Source organism: Mixophyes fleayi, chromosome 4 (assembly GCF_038048845.1).
Source record: "Mixophyes fleayi isolate aMixFle1 chromosome 4, aMixFle1.hap1, whole genome shotgun sequence".
NCBI classification, from domain to species: Eukaryota; Metazoa; Chordata; class Amphibia; order Anura; family Limnodynastidae; genus Mixophyes; species Mixophyes fleayi.
Window position 1 is genome coordinate 14,024,005 of NC_134405.1, and position 12,860 is coordinate 14,036,864.

The following is a 12,860-nucleotide window of genomic DNA, read 5'->3' on the forward strand; positions in this document are numbered from 1 at the left end:
TACCCATTACTTAAGTGTTCTGATTCCTTTGGCGCTGGATCTCGAGGAAACAATGGAGAAACCCCAAATTGAAAGGGCGCATAGAATTGGTCAAGAAAGAGAGGGAGATAGACCCAGACCTCACCCAGTTATAGCCCGATTTCTGGATTACAGAGCAAAAGAATCGATCCTTGGGGCGTATAGAAAACAGGGGTCACTGATTATCGAAGGAACAAAAATTCTAATATTCCAAGATTTCTCTGTCATAGTGTCCCAAAAACGCAAAGAGTTCTCAGCTGTATGTAAACACTTGATAGATAATAATAAACGCTTTGCCCTACTCTTTCCGGCTAAACTTAGGGTAGTAGAAAATGGAAAGACCCTGTTCTTTGAGGACCCAGCAGAAGCCACTAGATACTTCTTACGTAAGTCACCATCACACGGGACACCAACTGGAGACAGAGTGTCCCCTCACCGCTGAGACATTACATACACTGATAGTGTTCTAGAGCTTTAGCCACTTTTACGAATATTGTGCCTCTTCTATGTTAATAGGTTGTGTTATGTTTTACACTAATATAATAAGTTACATTTCTTCTCGTTTTGATTATGAATAACAAAGTTATTGAAATGTTCACGTCTTTAAGGATGAGTCCCGACTACATGTCTGGGTCTCACCCTAGCTTGTTATTGGAAAAAAGGAAAAATAGAAAATGGTGGATGAAGATTGTTCAGATAATAATGCTTTTATTTTTTTCAACATGTACAGGGATCTTAAATTTGCAAATGTATGGGGGGTGCGGAGGAGACCAGAATCTCTTTGAAGGGCTGGAGACACGCCTCCCCGTCATCTTAAAAACATATCAAGAAGGACTGAAGTTCGTAAGTAACCAATCCCCGGGTGGGGGGGTGAGCTAGCCATGCCGTTAACACATTCTGACATGGATTCATCTCCTCGTCCTCCTCCACCCTTGAAGGTAATCTCATGGAACGTAGACGGTCTAAATACCCCTATAAAGCGAAAGAAAGTTATAACACACCTTAAGTGCCATAAGCCCGATATCATCTTCTTGCAGGAAACGCACTGGAAGACGGGGGATGACTCTAGCCTTAAAGATACTTGGATTGCTGAGTGCATATCAGCCCCTTACAAAAATAAGTCCAGGGGAGTGGCCGTGTTGTTCGGGAGGAATGTGTCCTATACCGTTTCAGATAAAATAATTGATCCAAATGGCAGATATATACTACTTGATGTCCAAATCCATGACTATAAATATACACTCCTAAACATATACGCCCCCAATGTAAATCAAAAATAATTTTTTCATTCTATATCTCAATTAATCTCCTCAAGAGAAACGCCAAATTTAATAATAGGAGGTGATTTTAATGTGGTAGATGATCCAACTGTGGATAAAAATCCTGTTCCCCAAAACCTCAGATTGGAAACATGGAATCAAATTTCTACTCTAAAAATGGCACATAATCTCACAGACCCGTGGAGACTACTAAATCCCTCAGATAGATCTTTCACGTTTCACTCGGGAGTGCATAATTCTTTTTCCAGGCTAGATTACATACTATTAGCCGATTCCTTAATAACTGAAGTCCTTAAGACTGATATCGGCCCTATACTTATATCTGACCATGCCCCTATAACAGTAACGCTCCGTCTGCCCTTGGAAGGACAACGGAACTCAACTTGGCGATTCCCATCTTATCTATATACCTCAGAGAATTTTAAACAGCATCTTCAATACCATTGGTTGGATTACCAAGACAATAACATCGAATATTTTGATAACCCTATAATATTCTGGGAGGCATCTAAAGCAGTCTTGCGAGGGAATATAATAACATATATGGCCAATCGGAAAAAAGAATCGAATAAACTTTACCAATCCCTCTCACGGACAATGCGAACCCAGTACAATGCCTATCTCTCTGACCCTAAAGATATAACATATGCTAGCTATAAACAGGCAAAACAAACATTAGAAAACTTACTACTGACCCAGGCTCAGTCCAAAATAGATTACACAAAAAATAGGTACTATAGGTGGGGTAAAAGAACTGGTAGACTTTTGGCGAATCTCTCAAAGCCTTCTTAAAATACTATCAGACACTATATACAGCTACCCCATCTAATGGTGCACTCCTGAATGAATTAATGCAAGAAGCTAATTTGCCAAAGTTGTCTCTTGAACAACAGGAATTACTAAATGCAGAAATTTCATCTCAAGAGATCTTAGATACTATTTCAGATCTGAAGCTTCATAAATCTCCTGGCCCAGATGGATTTACTGAGGAATATTATAACCTGCTGAAAGTAGAGATAGTACCGACCCTACTGGAGTTATATCGAACTATCCAACGTCACCGCCCTCATTACCCATCTTTCAACCAGGCATACACTACTTTAATACCTAAGCCAAATAAGGACCCTATGTTGATGTCCTCATATCGCCCCATAACCCTGCTAAACCTGGATTTTAAAATTCTTTCCCGTATAATGGCCAAACGCCTCCAGACAATACTGCCCTCCCTGTTAACCTCACACCAACTAGGCTTTGTGCACGGACGCCATTTGGTACGCGGTATTCATACTGCAATAGCTTCAATAATTGCCTCTTCCCAAGACCCCCGCTCACCTAATATGCTTCTCAGCCTGGATGCCCATAAAGCATTTGATACAGTGTCCTGGTCTTTCTTATCAGCTGTGTTGAATGAGAGGGAATTTGGTCAAGATTTCATAGCAGTGATAAATTATTTCTATGAAACCCCATCAATGTCTCTAATCATTAATACAGATCCATTAGTGAGATCCATTAGTGATGTCGAGAGGCACTCGACAAGGTTGCCCGATGTCCCCACTGTTATTTAATTTATCACTAGATCCAATGCTGAGATTGATCCAGCAGTGACCCCGGATGGAAGATATCTCGGTTGGCACAGAGTGCACAAAAATTACAGCATTTGCCGACAATATTCTGCTTCATATCTCAAACCCTCAGTCTTGTCTGGGTCCACTGATGGAGAAAATTATGGAAATAGGGTCTGTGTCAGGATTCGAAGTAAATCTTGAAAAATCAACACCAATATATCTGGGGAGAGGTCCGGCGGAGCCTCAGTGGGCTCGGTCACTTGGGCTGCAGTGGGCGAATAGGTCAATACCATACTTGGGGGTCCGACTCCCGAAGAACATGGCCACTCTCTACAATATTAATATTAGCAAAGTCATAACGGACATGCAAAAGGAGTTAGAGGGTTGGGAACTACTCAATGTATCCTACTTAGGCAGAGCAAAGCTCCTGAAGATGCAATCGTTCCCAAGATTACTATATCCACTGCAAACATTGCCACTCCTTCTAACACAAAAAGACTCTCAAAAAATTAATTATCTGTTCCGTAAATTTATTTGGAAAAAAAAGCGCCCCAGGATTAGCCTTATTAAACTTCAACAACCCAGGTCCAATGGAGGCATAAATTTCCCGGACATGGTACAATATAGTCATGCAGCTCATCTGCGATACTTGAAGGACTGGTTAATGAATCAGAGCACCTTTACCAATTTAGCAGTAGATAAACAATTTCTTTCGGACATTCATTTAAAGGCTTTTCTTCACCTACACGACCAGGAGTTGCCTCCTCATACTCTTGAAAACCCCCTTGTTGTTTCGGTTAGGAAAATCTGGCATATTCTGAGACATAAACTTCATCTTAATCCCTATAAATCTATACATCTACCGTTTATCAAAAACCCTGCGTTTCAGAACGGCATGGCGGCTCGCCCTTTCACTGTGTGGGAGAGGGAGGGGCTGCAGACAGTAGGACAGTTGTTGAGCAGAACTGGGAGGAGACCACTCCGCCACGTGGAGGCACTGGAGTTGTATCCATTTCTGGGTCCATGCGGTCTTTCTTTTATCCAGGCCCAGCATTATGTTCGAGAGGTGATATCGCTCTTCTCAGCAGTGGATTGGGATAACCCTCTTGATACTTTATTATTAGCTGTTTCCTCCAAGAGGGGAGCGATCTCGTCCAACTATGCTTTTTTGAGAACTATAATAGATCACACCAAAATTAAGTCGAGCCTGAGTGGATGGCTGCGTCACTTCCCCCAATTAACAGAGCAGGTGTTGCTGAAAGGGCTGGCCACCTCGATGAAGCTTTTCCCAGCCTCTATATATGCAGAGATGTTCCTCAACATATTTCATAGAGGCTACCTCTCACCACATCGTCAAAATATTATTGGTCTCTCAGCTGATTCTAGGTGTCCTAAATGTGGTAGCAAGCAGACCTATACCATTGTTTTTGGGCATGTCCTATAATCAGGGCCTTCTGGACCCGGGTATGGAGGTTTGCAACTGCAGATTTAGTTAATTATTTGCCACTCACTCCCGAATGGGCAGTATTAGGTATTTTGCCTCCTGATGCGCGAACCTCTGTAGGAGGAAGGTTAATTAAGGCAATATCTGCGGCTGCTAGGAAATCGATCCTCCATATGTGGATCCAGAACGCCCCTCCAACACTCGATCTATTCAAAGAAAAGATGTACTTTCTCCTGAGAATGGACTGGCTGGAGGCTTCTCTCCAGGAAAGTACCCTAACTCGTAAATTTTTGGAGACTTGCGAAAGTTATATTGATATCCTACCCTCCCAACTACGAAACCAACTTTATGAATGCTTTCACCAGACACTGTGGTATGAAACAAGGGTGCTTCTCCGAGACCCCCCAATTCTTGTATGAGATGATGGGCCGGGCCTGTCCTCTCCCTCTGGTCCCTCCGCATCCTGATGAAGGGTTGGGAGCGGGGAAACTACATGATGCGAGCGCTCCTCTCATTGAGGGGATGGTGACATGTTTGTTCTCATCACAAATGTTATCCTATTATAATAATGTCCTACTTCATGCTACAGTCCTGTAGTAGAATAATATCAGATATACATACCCTGGAATATACGTAGCAAGGTAATGTCAGACCCCCTCAAGTAGAATCTATAAAAAATGTAACAATATCTATGTACATGTATGTTGATTGTATTTACAATTGAATGCTTCTTTTTCTGTATGAAACAAATTATATTGTATGATCTGGACATCTTCAATAAAAATGTTTTAAAAAAATATATAAAATAAAATGCCCTTGTAACAATAAATATTGCAATGTGCTAGTTCCAGTGTTTAAAGAGATATGGTTACACTGGTGCTGTCTGTGTAGATGACAGTCCTCACTGCTCCAGCTGTGCACTTCCCGTTGCACATAAGTACATGAACAGCACCAGTGATTGTCATCTCTATATTTCAGCCTGGAGCATTTCTGTATCACTATTTTCCTTCTCTGTTCCCCTCTCCTCCTTCCACTAGGACTGGACAGGAGGAGGAGGGAAGAACTGTACAGACCAGCTGCAGCTATGCTGCTCCTCACACAGCAGCTCATCAGAACTGTTACAGTTACTGAATCATTCAAAACCTGTCACAATAACTTCCGTCCAGTAACGCTCCATTACTCTGATGTAAATCACAGCGTCCGTTCCTCAAGTGTTATGGAGTCGGTACTTCTCATCAATGTTTCACTAATACAGTGTGTGTTGGAAGAGGTCTTATTCCTCATTATAACAAAAATGTACAGACCCCTCTGCTCTATATAATAATAATAATCTTCCATATAATACACAGTCTGTGCTGGGAGCTGTCTTATTCCTCCTCATATTTCACTGTACAGACCCCTCCCCTCTATATAATAACATAATATAATATGGATATAATACACAGTGTGTGCTGGGAGCTGTCTTATTCCCCCTCATATATCACTGTACAGACCCCTCTCCTCTATATAATAATAACATAATATAATATGGATATAATTACAGTGTGTGCTGGGATCTGTCTTATTCCTCCTCATATATCACTGTACAGACCCCTCTCCTCTATATAATAATAACATAATATAATATGGATATAATACACAGTGTGTGCGGGGAGCTGTCTTATTCCTCCTCATATATCACTGTACAGACCCCTCTCCTCTATATAATAATAACATAATATAATATGGATATTATACACAGTGTGTGCTGGGAGCTGTCTTATTCCCCCTCATATATCACTGTACAGACCCCTCTCCTCTATATAATAATAATATAATATAATATGGATATAATATACAGTGTGTGCTGGGAGCTGCCTTATTCCTCCTCATATATCACTGTACAGACCCCTCTCCTCTATATAATAATAACATAATATAATATGGATATAATACACAGTGTGTGCTGGGAGCTGTCTTATTGCTCCTCATATATCACTGTATAGACCCCTCTCCTCTATATAATAATAATATAATATAATATATAATACATTACCTGTGAATAAATAACATTTTCCACCACATAAAATGGCGTCTGGAGACTTTGGCCACGCCCCCTCCACAGCGTCACCGGATGTAACTAGAGGATGTGATGTAAAACCATTGTGGAGTCCGGAAGACTACAACATAATGGCCGCCGCTTACCAAATGTAAGGACACTAATAGCAAATATTGATTTTACTCTAGTAAATATGTTTTTCCCAGTATAGTTTCTGCTGTTTACAGGACGCTGTATGTATTTGCCTACAGAGGTAAAGTACAGAATTTCCCACTAGCAGATATTCACAAATCTGTGCTACAAGGAAATGGCCGCGGCTCTCCTATATTTAGGACACATAATATTATACATTATCTATATGGATTTTCCTCTACTGTTTCCATTAGTAATCGAGCATTGAGCTCATAGCTCTGTCTTGTACACAGTCTATTCTTCTTCCTATGTAATGTATGTGATATGAATAGTGTTCCTATTATAATATATACATGGTATTTCCTATTTATACATATGTATGTATATATCTGTACTGAACTTTATTTTATACCCTATTATATATTATGTACCATATTAGACATCATTATATATTATGTACCATATACATATCGCCCAACTTTCCAGCACCTTAAAACATCACAGTGGACATGACCAGGTCACGCTGCTCCTTACCCCCTCCCCTCCATTGTAACTATGTTGTGGCCGCAGTGCTTGTATATTAATGGTGAATTATACATTACAGTATGATCAGAGAGTTGAGCAGGGGGCCGGTGTAAATGCTCATGGGGTCTGGGCAACTGGAAAGGGAATCCTGCTCATTAAATTGGGCACAGAGGTTAATGTTAATATGTGTCACAGGAAAGTCACAGCTCCCAATAATAATGGATACCAGACCATATCCCATTAGAAACTTCACTTTATTTACCCCACCACCGTACTGGCTTCAAGTTGCATTAGAAAAACACTCATAATTAAAAATAACAGAGTTCATGCACAAGAGCTGACACTCCAGTGTTTCCCAGTTTTCCCTCTTCTTCTATGAATTCCCACCCTGACTTCTCCAAATCTCTGACAAATGTCCACACTGCTCTCAGTGGTCCTGGCAGTCCTCCGAGTGCATCTGATTGTCTACCTTCCCCTACAGCTCCCTCTCTCTGGGTTGACTGCTCAGTCCCAGTTGCAGTGGTTTATCTGTCCCGTCGGTAACACTTCATACCCGTACACAGGTCCGGTGTAAAGCTGCTGGGCACCCTAGGCAAAGCTTAAGCTTGCCGCCCCTCCCCCCCCATAAAAAAATTCTACTTCCCAGCCCCTAACACACTTGACATTTCTAAAATATAAATAATAACTCCTCTTGGCTGGCTAGGATGCAGTCCAGATGTCTGACGCAGCACTGATGTCTGATGCAGAATGCTGTCCAGGCTTCACTGCTGCCCAGGAGCAAACACAGGATATCTAGAGGGGAGGCTCCAGATGCTAGACTTCAGAACAAAACAAACAAAAGAAAACATGACATCACTCACCTGTTACACACTGACATGTACCCCGCTGCCCACCAACTTCTCTCTCACATGCCCATCTGCCCACTAGCTATTTTCCCATGTCACCCCTTGCCCATCAGCTTGTATCACATATGCCAGCCGCATAGGCGACACCAGCTTTACTCACATGCCCCCCTGCCCACTACTTGGCTTTTATTTTTTTAGTATTTGCCCACTACTTGGCTCTCCTCTGTTGCTGTCTATTAATGTATTCTGTAGATGATATATTAAATATACTAACACATGCAAATAAATAGAGAAAGGTAATCTAAATGACAGATAATCTAGACCGTTCTATTTTATTTGCATTTGTTAATGTATTCTGCAGATGTAAAATTAATTATACTAATAGAGGGCAACAAAGGAGAGCCAAATAGAGGGCAAATACTAAAACACATAAATGGTTCCTTAACTATCCTAGAGTAGCCCCAGTGATGTGAATTAAAGCGTTGCTTCATTATGCATCGCTGCATTACGTCACAGCACTATTTTAGTTCATAGACCCCATAGTCTCTAACTCAAGGACATTTCTATGTGTAATCCCCCATCTCCCCATTTTCTCCAGCCTCCGCCCTCTCCCCAATATTCTGTAGCATACATTCTCCCCCCCCATTTTCTGTAGCCTCCATTCTCCCCCCCCTTCTGTAGCCTCCGTTCTCTTCCCCCTTTCTGTAGCCTCTGTTCTCTCCCCCCTTTGTAAAGCCTCCATTCTCCCCCCTTTGTATAGCTTCCATTCTCAACCCCCTTTCTGCAGCCTCCGTTCTCTCCCCTCTTTGTATAGACTCCATTCTCTCCCCCCTTTGTATTGCCTCCATTCTCTCCCCTCTTTGTATAGACTCCATTCCCCCCCCCCTTTGTATTGCCTCCATTCTCTCCCCCCTTTCTGCAGCCTCCGTTCTCTCCCCCCTTTCTGCAGCCTCCGTTCTCTCCCCCCTTTCTGCAGACTCCGCTCTCTCTCCCCCTTTTCTGTAGCCTCCTCTTTCCTGTACTCACCTTAGCTTCCTCATTTTTCTTCTTTTCTCTCCTTGCCCGCCTTTCGTTTCTTCTTTCTTCTGCCTCCTACCGGCTCTTCTACACTGGCAGTCACGACGCTGCCAGAAGCCAAGCTCCGGGTCGATTTTAAAATGCGGTGCTGCACTGTAGCAGCACCGCATTATTGAGGGCGGGCGCTCTGCTCTAGGCGATCGCACCGCCCGCATTCATTTAAGAAAATATGACTGTGTTCCCGGACTTAGTGCCGCCCCCCAGAGGCCGGCGCCCTAGGCAGCTGCCTAATGGGAGCGCTGGCCCTGCCTGTACAGACTGCCTATAACCAAGGGCCAGTTCCCAGGCATTGGAAGGATATAAAGGGGTCTATTTATGACCCACCGCATATTGCTCATGTTAATTATAATGTCTTATTGTAATGTAGGAAATTAATAAACTTGGTCATTTATTAAAATCGATTTGCCACCACAGCAGTTCTGATAGGAGCTTGCCCAGGCCAATGATCTACAGTACAGGTTCTTATGCACATTTTGCGTTGAGGAGGTGCACGAAGCCTGCCGGGAGGGATCCAAATATCTCTCCTGAGATGCTCTCCTCATGGGATAGAATGGCTAACACCATCTTCAGATCTATGTTTATATTTATATATAATGTCTGTTTTTTCAATTTTTTTCCCCTGTAGCCATAACTCTGTAGTAGTTATGATGAGTCCAGCATTGGATGGACCATAGACCTTACCCACCTCCACTTTCCTTCCATTCTCCTCCTCCCTGCGGCTTCCTTCTTTGACCGGGACTGTGCACTGAACAGCAGAAGACAGAGATCATTGTGAGTAGTGCAAAGCCTTCCCACACCCTCCCCCGCTCTCTTCTGTGGACGAGGCTGCACCTTCATCATCATTTATTTATATAGTACCACCAATTCTGCAGCGCTGTACAGAGAGAATATTTGTCATGCACATCAGTCCCTGCCCCATGGGAGCTTACAGTCTAAATCCTCTACGACACACAGACTAGGGTTCATTTTGTCAGCTGCCAATTAACCTACTAGTATGTTTTTGGAGTGTGGGAGGAAACCTGAGCACCCGGAGGAAACCCACACAAACACGGGGAGAACATACAAACTCCACACAAATAAGGCCATGGTCTGAAACTAAACTCAGTATCCCAGCACCGCGAGCCAGAAGTACTAACCACTGAGCCACCTCACAGAGGGTCGCAGGGGAGGAAAAACTGACTGACAGCAGAACCAGATTTTATTTCCAAGTTCCCATATTCAGCTCTACAAGATCCTCGCTGACAAGTAGACTATTTGGATAAATAAATTTATGCTCAATAAACATTTTGTTTACACAATTTAGTGTGAGTAGCTTCTCTTCTCCTCCCGTCACTCCATCTCCCTTGATGTTTGTGTGTGTGGCTCTCTGCTCCCCCTTGTGAGTCTGTCTCTGTCTCCGCCTTTCTGTTTGTTTCTGCTCTCACATTTTGCACCTTTTTTCCTAACTGTCCCACCATGAGTGTCTCTGTTCCCCCGTTTGTGTGTGCAGCTCTCTGTCCTTCAGCTTTATGTCTTTCTCTCTGTCTTCCCATTTTGTATGTGTAACAATTTCTCCCAACTATCTCTATCTCCTCTAGTGTGTTAATCTCTGCCTGCACCCCTAAATTGTGTGTGTCTATCTGCACATTATGGGTACCTGTCCCTTTCTTCCTCCTCCTTTGTATGTCTCTGTTTGTCCCCCATCCCTTCTATTCCCTCTCCTTTTCCTCCCATCTGCCCCCAGCACCCACTGTCCACTTGCCCAACACCTTCTCCCCCTTCTATTCCACTCCTCCCCTCTTCACTCCTTTCCTTAGTCCTCTTCTGTTCAACCATGTACAACCCTACATAATCAAACCTCAGGATGGCAGGTAAGCACAATTTTCAGTCTTTTGTTGTAAACTTTTATCACATTATGGATCTTATTCATCATGTTCAAAATCCCATTAGTGCTCGCTCTAGTGTTGTTGTGAGACATTGCTGGTCAAGGAATCCGCATTGGAGATTTTGCATTCACTTGCCCTGGAATAAATCAATAGGGTTTTTAGTCTCTTCAAACCAGAGTCGTAACTAGGCAGGTGCGGGTGGTGCCGTCGCTCAGCGCGCAAGCCCAAGGGGGCGCAGCACCCCGCTACCTACCTCTGTACCTTCAGCCCTTAACTTTCGGCATTTGGAACGCAAACTTGCGTTCCAAATGCGGAACTTCCTGTTAGTGGAACGCACATGCGTTCCACTGCTGACGTAAAAAGGATGAAGAATCTCTCTCCCCCCCAAGTGCTGGAAAAGTTATACACATGTTAAACTAAATATTGTTTGGAAAAAATTAATTAGTGGAGAAAAATTTGCAGACAGGACTCCATCACTTCTGAAGTGGTGACAGATGGGGACATTATAGACCTCTTTATATTGTAAATTGATTTTTCATGCACAGGTCTAAACAAGCACACAGATGAAAAGGAATAAGATCATTTAAAGGAGGCAGGGAGAAACAAACCAAACACATACAGCAAGCAATGGAAGGAGGGACAAATTAAATACATTGAGAGGGAAAATAAACTAAAAGTTCAGGTAGTGGCAGCAATAACTAATATCAGGGATGGATAAGACAAGTTTACCTATTATCTGACATTCCCCCAGTGAAGAGATGTAAATCAGTGATACTGACAGCAGATAATAGCTGGAGGTGATTGGTCGCCTGTGAGACCCCTTGTACCTCACCTTACAGAGGATTTTCTTCTTCTCCTCCGTAGTTTTGTGCTCATGTTTGGGGTCTGCAGACATGTAACAGAATTATTTCAGTAAAGTGCTAGCCACACCTCCACATTAGGTTGGCCACACCCACTTGACAAATGTCACTCCCACTTAGATGGGGGGCGCCGGTGCCAGGACACTAAAATGTCTAGTTACGGCACTGCTTCAAACCCCGCAAGCAGACAGCTTGTATCACAGCTGCACTTGTACCACCGCGATACCTGTTCTGTTATCGCCATCTCAGGGATAGACCCCACTTACCACCACTGTGGTTAGGACTAATGGTGTGCTAACCCCAACTTCTCTGTGTAGGCCCCACTTACAGGAACCGGCGCCCATACAATGGAGGCACTACCAGACCGCCTACTTGACAAGTCTGCGGCAGGAAATTGAAAATATTCAGACCTCCCTAGACCACAACTTTGATTTACTGGAGAACAATATTTAAGTTATAAATATTTAATACTATATTAAAACATATGGGCCTAAGCCATTAAGGAGCGTATCTGGCTTTTTTGAACGTATCCTCCACAGATGGTTTTGGAGTGAAAAAAGACTTACTACAGCCTACGTTTTAAGAGATTGAACGGGGTGGGGAATGGGCGGATTCATGTAGGCAATGTACAGTAAGGGCGTTTCCGTGCAGGGGCATCTAAGTCAGGTTCAGTGCGCTGATTTTATTCTGTATCTCCTGCTCTACCTAGCGGTCTAGTTTAAGTGCTTGTGCCATAGTAACCTCAAACCCTATTTGATCTTAGTTCTTTGTAAGGATATCCTTATGTCTATCCCAAGCATGTTTAATTTGCTCTTCTGTATTAGCCTATACCACCTCTGATGGGAGGCTATTTCACTTATCCTCTACCCTTTCTGTGAAGTAATTTTCCTCTGAACCTACTTACCTCCAGTTTCAGTGCATGTCCTCGTGTTCTAATTCTTCTCTTCCTTTGAAGAATGTTTCCCTCCTGCACCTTGTTATAACCCTTGATATATTTGAAAGTTTCTATCGTGTCCCCCCTTCCCTGCTTCAAACTATATATATTAAGAACTTTTAGTCTTTCTGGGTAAGTTTTGTGCTGTAGGCCATGCACCATTTTAGTTGCCCTTCTTTGTACAGTCTCTAGTGTATTTATATCCTTCTGGAGATATGGCCTCCAGAACGGAGCTCAGCATTCTAGATGAGGCCATACTACAATGGCATTATTACTT